The sequence below is a fragment of the Zingiber officinale genome, chromosome 3A (assembly GCF_018446385.1).
Source record: "Zingiber officinale cultivar Zhangliang chromosome 3A, Zo_v1.1, whole genome shotgun sequence".
Classification (NCBI taxonomy): domain Eukaryota; kingdom Viridiplantae; phylum Streptophyta; class Magnoliopsida; order Zingiberales; family Zingiberaceae; genus Zingiber; species Zingiber officinale.
Window position 1 is genome coordinate 100366451 of NC_055990.1, and position 16521 is coordinate 100382971.

Below are 16521 nucleotides of genomic sequence, written 5' to 3' on the forward strand. Positions count from 1 at the left end.
TCCACCTCAAGAAGTCAACAGGATCGGGCGCTACGACTCGGCAAAGGAACTTTGGGAGAAGTTCCTCGAGCTGCACAAAGGTACGTCCGAAGCCAAGCTCGCTAGACGAGATCTGCTTCGCAATCAGCTCACCAGCGTGCAACTTGGGGAAAACGAGACAGTCAGACATCTGCACTCCAGAATAAAAGAAATAATTACTGGACTCACGAATCTCAGAGAAAAGATAACTAACCGAGATTCGCTCAGGTACGCGTTAAATTCGTTTCCAAGAAATTCGAAATCGGAATCACTAGTAGATGCCTTTTACATTTCAAAAGATTTAGAAAAAATTTCATTAGAAGAATTTTTCTCAACTTTTGAAGTGCACGAATCAAGATGTGCAGGTATGAAGGAGCCCAAGAACAACGTCGCCCTCAAAGCCTCGAGAGACGAACTCGAGTCAGAATCTTCTCTTGACGACGAGGAAATGGTAATGATGGTAAGAAGATTTAAGAAACTTTGTAAATCCAGATCTACTAACCATCCGCAGGGGAAGAAGAAAAGGACAATCCGCTGCTACCACTGCGATGAAGAAGGGCACGTCAAGGACAATTGCCCCAAGCTGAAGAACAAGGACAAGCAGAAGGGTAAGAAGTCTATCCAAAAGCGAAAGGCCCTAAAGGCGACATGGGACGATACGTCGTCCGAATCGGAAGTCGAGGAATTCTCCGGACTCGCACTGATGGCGAGCCATCAAGACGACGACTGTGAGTCAAGCTCTTCCGAGATGAGCATCAAGAGCATCGATGAAGGGGGAGCTTCGTCAGAAGAAAGCAGCAGTTCAGGGGGAGACACGGACAACAAACTCGACAAGGTAAGTCAGGTACGTTCTCTTCCTCCCGATAAACTTTTTAAATTTATTTAGTTATTAACTAAAGACTACTGTAAATTAGAAAAATAAATAAAAAATTTAAAAGTAATTCTAGCTAAGTCTTGTCCCTTAGAAGAATTAGATAAATTAAAACTAGCAAATGAAAAATTAAAACTTGAAAATGATGATTTGAAAATTCAAGTAGATAACTTGAAAAACTATGCATGTTCATCTAAAACCAATTTTAGAAGATTTAATAATTTAAATTGGTACTTTAAATATCACCCGGGACAAATTAAGAACATTTCAAGAAAATATGTCCCTAAAAGTTTTTTAGTTAATCCAGTAGGTTGGAACCTATATTGGGTTCCGAAGTCATGCTTAAATTAATTTTAAAATTAAAATTAGCGCTTTAAGTGAGAAAATTAAACAATAAATTTCTCTATGAGGCTTTGCCTAAGGAAGTGGTTGTTGCTCCAATAACCAAGAAGGCCTAGTGCCTCGCCACGACTTGGAGGCCAAAATATTTAAATAAATGTTTAATTAACTTTTTGTCAAAGCATTAAAATTAGAATTACTTAATGCTTTCAAAGTTTTTTAAACATTTTTTTCAAAATATTTTTATGCTTAGAAAAATACTTTTACATGAAATTCTTACTCATAAAACCTTAAGTTAGGATTTTTTAAAATAATTTTTGCAAAGACTTAAATCTTTTTTCTCAAAAATAATTTTTTTTAACTTAGAAAAATTTTTCAAAAATCATTTTTTTCTGAAACTAGAAATCTAAGCTTAAAGTACTTAGAAAATTTTTATATTTTTTTTAAAAAAAAACTTAGAACTTTTTTAGAAATATTTTTTCTAAGTCTTCAACCCTTAGATTTTTTTTTCTTGAAACTCCATTTTTCTGTGATCAAAGGGGGAGAAGGATTAGTATAAGTCTAGAGGGAGGTAGACCAAAATATTAATTTATTTTGTTTTTTGCACTTAAATTATAAATTAAGTTAATTTACTTAATTTTATTTAATGTCTATTTTAACCCTAGCTTAACTTGGGTTGATCACACCAAAAAGGGAGAGATTGTTGGAACCCCAAGGTCATTTTGTTGTGATCAACAGTTAAGTTAGGTCCTGTGTGTTTCTAACCTTGTGTCTAAGTGTGCAGGAGCTTAGGAGCACAGGTAGTCGAGTGGAAGATGCAGCTAGCGTGAAGGACGCCAGTCCGAGGGACGAGGTGCTGCGGAAGAGTACACCGGCAGACGAGAAGGAAGCGTGCGGTGGTTCTGAGGGACGAAAGCCAGAGCGGAAGATTGCTCGGGGAGCAAGAGACGCAGCTAGCGAGAAGGACGACATGCGGTGCGTCCGAGGGATGAAGACTGCGGATGAGTACGCTGGTGGACGAGAAGGAAACATGCAGCGATTTCGAGGGATGAGAAGCCGGAGGGAAGCCCACTCGAGAAGACTGGAACTTGGGTTCGGGTGAGCCCTATTCCGGATAGCAGAGATCACCCAATCAAGTGGATCCGGAGCAGAGGACCCAGACGAAAGTCAACCAGAGTTGACTCAACATCCGGGGCGCCCGGAACTATCCGGGGCGCCCGGACCAGCCCGGGGCGCCCGGGAGTCAGTTTTTGACCAGATCGAGGTTTGACTCGATCTGAACGTTGGGGGATAAATATAGCCTTGGTCCAGAAGCTTTGAATCAACTCAGAAATTTACATTCCAAACACTTGTGCGCTTCTGTTCTAGTTTAGCTTCTGTCTTTTATGCTTTCACTACTGTAAGAGGCTTCTCTACCTGAAGAAGATATTTTAGTGCACGTTCATTCCTTGGATTAACAACCTCCTTGGTTGTAACCAAGTCAAGTTGTGAGCCTCTTCTTTTTGCTTTTTATTTACTGCTAATTTAATTATTTTACAAGTGTTAGTTTGAGAAGTCGGGAAGGGTCTTTGTTTTTTTACAGGCTATCCAACCCCCCTTCTAGCCGGCCGCAACGGTCCTACATTGATGACCTGAGGTTTACCCCACCATGCGCCTGATGCTTGTGTACCTTCATGTACCTCCCTCCATATCCTTGGGGCCAACACTATAGGGATGTTAATGTAGTGGATCTATATTATTTTTAAAGCATTCATGTCATACATTGTGCTTCTACTCTCCAAGGAATTCGGATCATACATCATGCCTCTAGACTCTCGTGCTGACCCATCGAGTTATAAGCGAGCTTGCTCTCGTGCCTGTCCCGAACTCTTGTGTCAACTGATTGAGTTATAAGTGAGCATGTCGTTACACTCATGTTCTAAGGCATTCAATTCATATACTATGGCTCCACTGTCACTACTAGAAATAAGAACTATAAGGACACACATAAATGTCCTTACAGTATACTTCTAGTGACACCAAAGCTATGGTGACATCATCGAAAAATATATTGAAATGCGATGTTAGCATAGACCCTCTAATATTCCTGACATTTGTATAATGTCATTATAAAATATCTATGCTAACTACAAAAGTATTTGAAATATAGAAATATACTGACTATTGAAAATGTCACGAAAAGTATACTACATGGACATTTATGTATGCCTTATTATTATCTTAATAAGGACAAATATAAATGTCACCTAAATTAATTTATATTGACAATTATAAATATTTTAAAATTTTTATATAAGGACAATAACATGTGTTAGTAATGATAATTTATAAAGTCATTTTAAATTATCAGATTAACTAATCTATAATGACATTATTAATTATCAATTATAATATTTTAAAAAGACATTATAGATTGTTTCTGATATTTATTCATAATACAAAATATTCACCACATAATACAAAAAAATATACATCATCACAATTTACTTATCATCACAATTCACCACTATATAAAATAGAAAAGTTTTACATCCAAAATATCCAATTCATTCACCACGTCGTCATAATTCATCCCATCATCACAAAAGTACGAATGCAATATTAATGTAAAAGTATTAAATCCAACACTAAGTAAATACTAACAAAACATAGAGTTTTAGAACTAACAAAGTCTTATAAAATAAAAAACTCAACTAATTTACTATCAACTATCTTCAACCATCATATGCAAAATCCAAGTACATGTCACCTACAAATACAATCCAAAAATTTGTATAAGTAAATTAAACAATGAAAATATAAACATAATAAACATAATTTAAAAGATGGAATATCATACCAAGTGAGAAACAAATAAAATATCATTCCATATGCACTAATAAAAATCTTCAGTTATTGCCAACTGCAAATACATTTCATATTTATTTAAAACTTTAATAATATGATAAATATAAAATATTAATAAAAGGTTAAAATCATACCAGATGACAAGGCCAAGCTATCATTCTTCCAAGTGTATCCTCAAACCTTTATAAAAGATCATAAGGCTTAATTAAATTTTCTTCAGGTTCTAGAACAACTAGTACTTGTACTTCACACCAATTTGATCCTAGTTTTTGTCTCCCTACTATATTATTTGGGTCCATACTGAGAAACACTCATTTTGTCATAATTTTTGTCGAATCAAATAAACTTTTGATCGAGACAGAACTTTCAATCTACATGTAAGTGTAAAATATAGTAAATGTTTTCAAGATGTGTGGAACATATAATGAAATAGAAATTAAAAAAATCTTACCCGTAAGGTTGGACGAGATGGAATAGAACCCTGTGGATTACTACTTGATGAAACATGTTGACTATTATTGCAATTTGTAAGAGGATTTGTGTTTGATTGATCAGAAATCTTTGTTTCTAATATTGTAATATGTTGGCCTTGCTTTTTAATTTACTCATTCATCATTTCTAACTTTGTATTATGTTCCATTACTAGTCTATTGCATGTGCCACGACTAGGAACTATTCCCCATAAATTAGATGGGCTAACACCATCACCAAGCATATACTTGACCAGGTCTATCCGGTCCAATGATTCGAGCAAATATATCATTCGGACTCACTTGATCATTATAATCTTCAGGAAGTTGATTTTGTAGTTCTTTCATTGCAACCTTTAAAACATATTAAAGCTTATTTAATACATAATGATAATGAAAAAAATACTTTAAAATAAAATAAATGAAGAGTATAAAATATCTTACCAATCTTTCTTTTACAACATTACTTGAGGGATTTCCATTGGCATGAGTAAAACAGGCATGAAATAATTCAATTTGTGTTGGAGGATGCCCCTTTTCTTTTTCCTAAAAATATATTTGGTTACTAGTTTATACATTCAAATGCACATAAAATTATAACATGATAAGAAGAATTACCAATTTTTTTCACTTGAGAAAAAGATGTCCTTCCAGTGGTTTGATTCATTATCCTTTGCTTTCTAGCATTTTTATTTTTTTTCACTTCTTTCCTAATATATTAAATTATACATAATACATTAAATAAAATTCTACTAATATTGATTCAAATTATATATTTTATATAAATAAAATATATATCTTTGATTTTTTTTGTATTCCAAAGAGCAACTAGTCTTATATATTGTTCTACTTGAGCTCTTTCATCTCTTTGTTGTAAAAAAATTTGAATTGACAACTCAGGATCATAATACTTTATTTTTAGTTCAGACTTCCAATTTCTCCATTTTTTTGCTATGGAGCATAATATTCAATTTTCTGTTCCTAAAGGAAGATCATACTTATCCTGTAAAAAATATATAGACAAATCATCATTGCATAAATTAAAAATTTTAAATACTAAAATTATACAAAGTAATTTAGTTACCTTTATAACATTTAACATGTATTTCTTTTTGTCTGTTGGCATTTTATGCCAATCTTCAATATCAATTGGACAATACTTACCACTCCTTGCTAAAGACCCCAAGAAATCAGTAATTTTTTTTTTTGTTCCTATAAGACGCCTCATATCATCACATAGAATTTTAATATACGGTAGTGTGCTAGGTCGACCCCAAATTTCTTTGATAAAAGTAGGACCTATTTTTTCCGCTTAATATTATGCAGTTCATTTTCACTAGCTGTACACAAAAAAATATAATACAACTTAAAATTAATGATTCAATTAAATTATTACATTATTCATATATGTTACCTTCATTATATCCCTAGTTCATATCATCATTATGGTCTAGAACTGAAGGCATGTTTTCAACAGGTGGGATATTACCTTGTACATCAACATGTAGTTGATTTGAAACTACATCTCTTTGGTTATTCAAGCTACCTTCTATGTTTTGACCATTTGTAAAAGTATTGATTCCATTAAAAAAAAAGATAAATACAAATAAACACAATCAATCTCTAAATTTGTCATGCATAAAATGAGATATTACCTTGTTCGTGATCTGTGTGATTTGTACTTATACTTGGTGGTTGCATATCTATCTCAGCTTGATGTTTAAATTGAGATTTCCTATTAGTTCGACGCTTAGGAGCCATTTCTACTAAAAATAATAGTTAGTTACATATTATAAATAATAAAAAGATAATTGTTAAAAATGAAAGAGAAATACATATCACCATATATAATTCAGACATAATATAGTAAAAATCCATTCTACTGCAATTATAATGATAAACATAAATACATAAACTAGATAAAATCTCTTCATAAATCAGTATCAATTTCCACTCCTGTAACAATCAGTCTCTAAATTTGTCATGCATAAAATGAGATATTACCTTGTTCGTGATCTGTGTAATTTTTACTTATACTTGGTGATTACATATCTATCTCATTTTGAAGTTTAAAATGAGATTTCCTCTTAGTTCGGCGCTTAGGAGTCAATCCTACTACAAATAATAGTTAGTAACAGATTATAAATAATAAAAAGTCAATAGTTAAAAATGAAAAGAAATACATATCACCATATATAATTTAGACATAATATAGTAAAAATCCATTCTACTGTGATTACAATGATAAACATAAATACATAGACTAGATAAAATCTCTTCATAAGCAAGCTTTCACTCTCTAAGGCATTCGGGTCATATATCACCATATACTGTGCTTCCAAACTCCAAGGCATTCATGTTATACACTGTGCCTTCACTCTCCAAGGCATTTGGGTCATACATTGTGCCTTCAGACTCTCATGCTGACCGATAGAGTTATAAGAGAGTCTGCTCTCATGCCTGTCCCAAACTCTCTGTTGGTGCAGCAGGGCCGGCAAGAGAGGGGTGAATTGCCTGCACAATAAAAATACCCTCCTCGTTTCTTTCAACTAAAAAAATGCAATAATAATAAAAAATAAACTAACAAAAATAAGGAGGAGACAGAGAATTTAACTTGATTATAACCCAGGGGTTGTTAATCCAAGGCGATGAAAAAGCTTAGAAAGATCTCCTTCTCTGAAGGCGGAGAAGCCTTTTACACACTGAAAGCTCTAAACTATTGCTAAGAATTGAATACTGAGTTGATTGATTAATTTCCTAGCTCCAGGGGTCTTTATATAACTCCTCGAAATCTTATCCCAAGTGTTGAAGGCGCCTCCAAGAGGGTTGAGGGTGCCTCCAAGCAGTTTGACCGGATAAAACTCTATCCGGTTGCAAACGGTCACAAAGACTGGGTCTGAAGCGCCTCCAATGCCCTTGAAGGTGCCTCGAATTGGTTTGAGGCACCTTCAAAGGGCGCCCTCAATGATGTTAAGGGTGCCTTCAACCTGCATGGTATAAATACTGCCTTCAACCTGAATGGTATAAATAGCTTCCGGTGATACGGTGAGTAAGCTGGGACCCCCGAAGTTGGGTTTAACATCAAGAAAGTAGGCTGATGTTGCTGTCAAAGTTAAGAAAGGGTCAACTCTTGGGTCGTATCAATGCCATGCTAAAATAAGTTTAACGCCACTGCCGAGTGCTCTGGCAGATCATACCATAGGGTCGATCAGACACACTAGGCACATTGCTCAGTTGAACCAAACTCTATATTCAAGTATAGCGACTGAGTGTAAGATGAACCCCTAACATAAAGTTTGATCAGATATATTGTCTGAGCGAATTCTAAATCCCTAACACCCGCTCAACCCCAGCATCGGTTGGACTTACGGGGCCCAACTCCCCACTTCTCCAAATGCAAGGCTCTCAACTTACATTCGTCGACCCTAGCATTGGTCAAACTTACGGGGCCTAACTTCCCACTTCTCACAAGCATAACTCCCAGTATACAGATGGTCAGCCTCAGCACTGGTAAGACATCCGAGGCATAGTTCCCCACATGAGTATGACTTCAAATCTACAATCGATCGACCTAGAGCTGATCGGATCTCTCTAGGAGATAACATTATTAGAGAATCATAACAACCTACCAAAGAATATGCCATTATCCTGACATATACAATGAAACCTTTTTCCAATGAAGGAAAAGCTACTATACATCTTTCACTTCCCAACATATCCTGACACCAGACATTCTTTACCACCTCATTAATTATGGAAGTTATGAGGGATGGTATAAAAATGGTGTCCTGTTGGTTAGGAGGGCTCGAGTATATGAGGTTTCGCTACCACAGTTTGTCAGTTGTTACTATTGTTCATCTTCTTCTCCATTTTACTCGGCTACTATTCTTACTTGAGCGTCATAGTGCCTGGTCCAGAGACCCCTTCCTTGGCCCGGTGACTAACGCTTCCTTCTCCCAGTTCTTGTCTTTACTGCATAGGTTCGCTCGGTGTCACTTTTGTTGGTGCAATCGACCTCTAGGATTTCAATGTTTGACAATATGCCAATGTAGTTGACTAAGGGTTGATCTAATTGGAAGAGAAAAGTTTGGTCAGGACTAAATGACTAAAAAGGAAAAGTTCTAAATTGGAGATTAGATAAGGGTAAGTCCTAATTAGAGTTTAGATAGGTGAAATCTACTGAGTAACTAATTCTAACTAGAGGTTAGGAAAGGGAAAGTCCTACTGAGTAAAGCTAGATAATGAAAACCCTAGTGAGTGAAGGTAAACCTTAGTGAGTGAAGCTAGGTAGTGGAAGTCCTGGTGAGTGAAGCTAAACATAAATGAAGCTAGGTAGTGGAAGTCCTAGTGAGTGAAGCTAGGTGGTGAAAGTCCTGATAAATGAAGCCAGACAATGAAAGTCCTAGTCAGTGAAGCTAGACAATCTTAGGGGGAGGTATCCCTAGGTAATGAAAAGTCTTGAAGGAGTAAACTCTAAGCATGTGTGACTGACTAGTTTTCGATGGACCGCATGCGATCGATCGAACCAGCGAATCTTGAAAGATGCTAATACTGTTTTACCTTACTTTTTTTATATCTATTGTGCTAACTTAGTGTTGCAGGTAAGTATTTATTATATCAAATTGATTAGACACTAAGCAGATCCAGAGAAAGTCCAAACAGGTCTGGAGGACTAGATGTTTGGCAGGTAAGTGAAGGTAAGCACTAGAAGAGGGTGATCTAGTGAGGACTAGTCCTAGTTAGGGACTTTAGGCACCGGTCCAGCTTAGATCCATTTTGGAAGTTTAAGCGGAGACCATGACTAGATCCTGGTCTCGAAGAGACATAATCTAATTAATAACACTATTTTATTATTATGCTAACTTTATTTTGCAGGGTATATTTTGGTTTGCAGATTAACTCTTTTTTGTAGGGTTAAAAAAAAAGTAGCCTCGGATGAACAGTGTCCGAGGCACCTCAAAGGTGCTTGGAGATGCCTCGGAGCAACGCTTGGAGGCGCCCTGGACCTGTCAAAGGTGCCCTTAAGAAGATGAAGTTTACATTGTGAGGAGGCACCCAGGAGTATGCTAGAGGCGCGTTGGAGGCACCCTCGCAAGGATAGGTTGCAGACATTGCATAGATAATCGATGAAGCTTTCGGATCTGATAAGCCTTAAAGGAGGTGCCTTAGAACTATTGGAGGCGCCTCCAATGAGCTTTAAAAGATTGTCACGAGCAGCCCTAAAGACACAATACTAATATGAGCTCTTACAATTGTTCTTATACTCCGACCGCACTGTGCTGCTATATTCTAAGCTCTAAATGACTCAAGAATGACACGACACCCTATGCGCTCAAATGAGTTTAGACTTGGGTAACATATAGTTTTTGGTTATTTGTTACTCCTACTTTCTTGAATGTACTTGATATTCCAAAGTTGGTAGTGCTGTTACCAACTTACTTCTTGTAAAGAACCAATTGTTTAATGAATTAGCCATCGGAAAGGTCCAAAAGACCTGAGTCTTGGAGTAGAAGTCATCACATATTAAGCATCTCTCTAAACACATAAGATTACCATGGTTGAAAATCTAGAATGATTGAGATGTTAGGAAAAGGAAATTAATTCATGATTGCAATTACTTGTATCGTTTTCAAAAGTATACACTTTTGAAAATGATTATTGACTAACACTTAGTGTCTAGATCAAATTTAATCACATAGGTGGTTAATAAGAGTTATATAAGGAAATGTCAGGTTAAGGGGGAGACTATTTGAAAGACAAATTTAATCACATAAAATATTTTAAAAATTTATCTTCAAACTTTTGATAAAATAGTTTCAACATAATTTTTCAAAAAATTCTTTTTGAAAATTACTATGGAAATACATGTTTTCTTAAACAAAAATATTTTAAAAATTCTTTAACAAAAATGTTTTAAAAATACTTTTAAAATTATTCTATTCTTTTAAAAAAAATATTTTGAAAAATAGTTTAGGTATTCTTTTGATTTGAATCAACCCCTAAGATACATGAGAAGTTTTTCTTATGGTTAACAAAGATTCCTAAGGGTGTGTCAAGTTGAGAGGGAGTCTTGATTGAAAGATTAAACATAATTTTTAAAATTCTTTCAAAAATTAGTTTTGCAAATCTTTGAGACTATGTTTGAAAACTCTTTGAAAATCTTGCAAAATATTTTGAAAATATTTGAAAAATTATCTTGCCAAAACTTTAAAATAATTTTTCAAAATTCTTCTATAAATGTTGGTAGAAAATTGTTCAAAAATGCATATGTTTTGAAAATTCCTTTAAAATTTTTGAAAAATCTTTTGAAAATTCTTTATGAAAACTATTCATGTACTTAACAATTATTTTCAAGTACTTAAAAGATTTTTTTGCTTCATCTAACATGCTTAGCAATTTTTTTTAAAAGAAATTCAAGTACTTAATGTTTTTTTAATCATTAAAATACTTTAAAGATTTTTGAAAAGAATGTTTTATTTCATATACTCTAAATGTTTTTAAAAATTAATATGTGTCTCAACTATATCTTTCCCAAGTTATCTTTGGTTCACAACCTAAAAAAGAGTGACCCTAAGTTTATGTTTTTTTTTTGATGTGTCAAAGAAGAAGATCTTAAGTTAGAATTATTTTGAATCTCCAAAACTTTTTGATTCTCTTCAACTTTGGTATAAAACCCGTAAGACTCAAACCTAACTTAAGAGAATTATCAAATATTAAAAAGGGGAGATTATTGGTGCAGTTAACCTTTAGGTTTCGATATTTGATAATATACCAATGTAGTTGACAAAGTGTTGATCCAATTGGAAGAGAGAACTCTAATTATTACTAGATGGCTAGCAAGAAAAAAAAATCCTAATCTAGAGATTAAGAAAGGGTAAATCTTAACTGTAGATTAGGCAGGTGAGAAGTCTACTGAGTGACTGGTCTTAACTGAAGGTTAGGCAAGGGAAAGTCCTGATGAGTAAAGTCAGACAATGAAAGCCCTAGTGAGTGAAGCTAGGCCTTAGTGAGTGAAGTTAGGTAGTGGAAGTTCTGGTGAGTGAAACCAGACTATAGCGAGTGAAGCTAGGTAGTGGAAGTCGATAAATTGAATAGTAAGTGTTATTGGATAAATAACCTTATTATTTTTTTTAGAAATTTTTAAATATTTTTCTAAAATTTAAATGAGTTATTTTATAATTTATGGGGATAAATGAGATAGAATGGAAGTCTATTTAGCTATTTTATTTAGATGAGGAAATATTTAATTTTCTAAAAATATTTTAATTCCTAAATATAAAAGCCTAAAGTTTAGGTTAATCAAACCCTAGGTTTAGATTTCCTTTGTCGTCACTCTCTCACGTTTATCTCTTGCGCAACCTTACAACACTGCTCGCCCGATCGCCGCTCCATAGTCAACGCCACAATAGACGCCACCGTCTGATCATACCAGTACCCCTTGAACCCACCGTCGGCTGAGCCTCTTTGCCCTTCTTCGGCGCCACCTTCCTTGATCCATTTGAGTTGTCCACGTTGCCTTCAGCTAGGAGCACAGAACCATCGGGGAAAAAAAATTTAGGCCCGTGCCCTAATCTCTCTGCCCTAGATCCCTACCACCACCTCTTCACCATCGCCGGACACAGCCTATTGCTCCTGAGCAACCAAAACTAGTAGCCCAGCCCGCCGGGCCACCCTTGTGCCGATGATTGTCGGGTTGGCATGACACATGATGACTAGTCGGGCTGCCCCCGTGTGCTGCTGTGCCATGAGAAAGAAGACGGAGGTCTCCTTTGTGCATCACCCTTCTCCGACCATGAACAAGTAGTTATGATCTAATATAAAGCAACTCAACGGAAATCCAACTCGAGCGAAACTGATAGCCAGAGCCTCTAAGAGACACAACACCTCCTCTATCAGCTAACCTGAAAGTCAAGGGAAAAGCAAAGGGTAGTGAGTACAACCACTCAATGAGTAGAAAAAGATAGTGCATGCATAATATACTGACAGGTGATCAAAGGATGCAATTTCAGGTAAAATACTTACTAACCAACGTAGGTGTCCCAATATAATCACCAACTAACCAAAAGTATAATCAATAACATATCATTTCACTAACTTGCTCAACCAAGAATAACCAACAAATAGGGAGTACATACATTACATCCAAACCTGCATGAACAAATATATGATCGAAAAATAGCAAGCACATAACCAATACTGACTGCAGGAGAACGTTCTACCACGGATGATCCCGTGGGTAGTCAGGGTAAATGACTAGTCACTGTCTGTGGGAGAACACTCTACCATGGATGGTTCCGTGGGTAGACAGGGTAAATAACTAATCACTGTCAATGGAAGAACGCTCTACCACCGATGGCCCTATGAGTAGACAAGGCATATACCAATGGTCACTAAAGACTCTCTTAACCATGAATGGGAGATAATGGCCAATAGGATACACTAACGGTTGCTGACGACTCTCTCAACCACGAATGGGAGATAATGGCCAACAGATAGACTAACGGTAGCTGACGACTCGCTCAACCACGAATGGGAGACAATGGTTGATAGGATAAACTAACGGTTGTTGAAGACTCTCTCAATGATGAAGGGGAGACAATAGTCGACAGGATAAACTAACGATCATTGACGACTCTCTCAACCATGAAAGAGAAACAATGGTCGCTAGGATATACTAACCAAGGGTCTAGTAGGATACTCGAAATACTACACTGTGATATTATCTTACTAATGTATAGGAATGAGCCTATATAATAATGTAACGCCCGAAAATTCTCAAACTTGCATTAGAATTATTCTGTGATTTTTCTGGAATTTTTAGATATTTTTCCGGAATTTTCCGAGTAGCGGAAGTAGCAAAAATAATTAGAAAACGAAAACGGCCTTAGCGGGAATTGAACCCGAGACCTATGGCTTAGGGATAATGCTAGTAACCAGTTGAACCCAGCAGGGCCGTGCTGAAAGGAAAGGGAAACAATTTTATTTAAGTTGGAGTTGGGTGGAACTTTACCACTTAATATAAATAGAAAATTTAAGTGGGGTTTGGTTTATTTTCTATTTGGTTCATGACCTTTCCTCCTCCCCAACCTAGTTCCGCCGACCACCTCTTCTTCCCTCCTCCTCCTCTCAGCGCACCAAGCCAAGGGTCAAGGGAACATCTTCAGGCGACGACTCCAACACGAAAAAGGTTCTTCTCCGCGAGAGGAACGCGAAGACGTGAGCGGATCGTCGAGAAGATCATCTCCACCGGAATTCTAGCGAATAGAATCGTAAGAAATTACGAATAGGAGGTAAGAAACCCCTCACCTGCAGTATAATAGCTACCGTTTGATTTTCTGTGCATCAGTTTAGTTATATGCGTATGTTTTCAACACATGGAGTGTATTTAACCCTCCTCGCAGGTTTAGGGATTCAGTGAGTACCTTTAGATGGGCCGGACACGTCTTTTCTCCTTCAGTTGGAGGTTTAGATGCCGTTGGGTGCCTAAAGGTAGTCTCCCTAATAGAGAGGGGAGTTAAAGCACACAAGGTGTTCGATTAAATAACTAGCTTAGAAAAGAATGCAACTTAGGCATTTTTATTAGCACAGTTGAATGCATTAGAAGCATCTAAATTAGTAAATTAGTTTTATTCTAGCTTATATGGGACTACGGTCCAATGGGTGGGCTCCCACAGTCGCCTCTAGGTTCAGACAACCTAGCTCTAGGTTCAGATAATCTAAAAACAGCAATTTAGAACAGTTTAGCTATACTCAGTATTTTACTTTTCAGTTGGCACTGTACTGGATTAGATATCCATTGGGCTGGGCTCCCATAGTCGGTCCCTAGGTTTAGATAACCTAGTAGCTCTACTAAATTCGGGACTTGCAACCCCGGGTCTAGTTAGAGAGGCGCGCATAGCACGTACAGTTGCCGGGCCCCTCAGCAGCATGTTTAGTATTTTCACTTACTATATGTATATGGTTTTCAACCCTTCAGGAATTAGTTCGTGAATTCAGTACAGTTCTAGCAGTAGATCAGTATTAGCGTAGCTCAGTTCTTAGTATCAGCTTAGTTTTTCCCTGTGAATATGCATGATGACTTTATGTTCAACTTTAGATATGCCATGATTGTATGCTTATATGCCATGTCATGCTTAGTTTATTCAGTATACCCAGCATATGTTTTAAACAGCATGATTTAAAATCATATTTGCATCGTTGCATGTTTTGTGAGGTAGATAGTTTCTTACTAAGCTTTTTAGCTTATAGATACTACTTTTCTTATACTGCAGATAAAGGTAAAGGAAAAGTGGATCAGTAGCGGAGGCTGGAGGGCAATGCTATCAAGATGTGTGTGGGCAAGAGTTGGAATAAAGATCTTTGGGATCTAAACAGTTTTACTTCAGTATTAGCACTTTGCATTTTTAGTTTCATTATTCAGTTTTGGTTGTTAAGTGTTATGAAATAGTAAACTATGCACTATATAGTATGCCAGGTTTAGTTTGTTAGTAATTATGTTAGAATGCTGGTTAATAGTTGTTAGAATGTATTTCCATTGATTTTAAAATTGTTGTGTGAGATTTTGGCACGCCAAAGTGCTGAAATCAGAGTTCAGGGCTGAAATCAGAGTTCAGGGCTGAAATCAGAACTCTGATCGGTCTCCAGACTGATCAGAGTGTAGATTGTGCCCCTGGATCGGTCAGCCGACCGATCCAGACAGATACAGTATGCTACTGTATCCTCCTGGATCGGTCAGCCGACCGATCCAGCACGATACAGTAGCGAGTTCCACGTGTTTCGGGTGCCTGGATCGGTCAGCCGACCGATCCAGACATACCTGGATCGGTTTGCCGACCGATCCAGCCACACCTGGATCGGTCTGCCGACCGATCCAGTTGGGAACAGAATGTTCCCCAGCTTCGATCGATCTGCGGATCGATCGGCAGGTCAGTAGGTAGTTGGGAAGTTCAGTTTCTAGTCCCTAGCTCAGTTGGGATGTTCAGTTTCCCCTCCTTAGCATATGTATACCAGCAAAGAAGGTCTTTTGACCTTTCTTATCAGTTGTATCTGCCATTAGTAGAGTAAAATTTTAATTAGCCCAGCTTTCCGCGCAGCATTTAGCACAGCATAATGTAGCGATCGGCCTTACAGCCTAGTACCCAGAAGGCGGGTCGTTACAGAGTGGTATCAGAGCAGAATTCCATACTTCCTACACACACATCAGCATTGAACCTGCGGCTTCCAAGTAAGAATACCTCTACTCTCTTTATTGTTCTTACTTTCTAGTTACAGTTCATGTTTATATGCCTATTGCTTGTTAGTATGTAATAGTTTTAAACATGATATCAGTAGTTATGTAACTGCGATTACATTAGTTATGTTATGTTCCCTATGTCTTTAGAAATGGCACGAGGACGCCCAGCTAGAAGGGCACTAGCTACTGAGCCCCAGCAAGAGGCAGGCAGTTCAGTGCCTCCTCCAGACCTTACAGCATTAGTGGCTCAGTTTCAGCAGCAGCTAACTGAGCAGCAACAGGAAATAGCCACCTTAAAGGCTAATCAGCAGAGTGCCCCCACAGTCACCCCGGAACCGAATTTGACTACTCCGGTGGTCTTGGAGGTTCCACCAGCTCAGCCTACAGCACCAGCACCAGCAGTCCCAGCAGCTGAGCCAAGAAAGGAAGCCTATCTGATCCAGTGGCAGCGAGTCAAGCCAGAGAACTTCTCAGGCACTAGTGAACCATGGGATGCACAAGCCTGGTTCAAAACACTGGAGAGCACGATGGAGCTTCTGGACTGGCCATAACACGAGAAGGTGAAGTGTGCCTCCTCGCCTGACAGGAGACGCACGCATGTGGTGGGAAAGAATCAGAACGAAGCGCCCAGTGAACCAGATGTCATGGGCTGACTTCGAGAAAGAATTCTTCGAGGAGTTCTTTCACATACGGGTTACAAACCGCCACTACGACGAGTTCACTGAGTTTCGTCAGGGCAACCT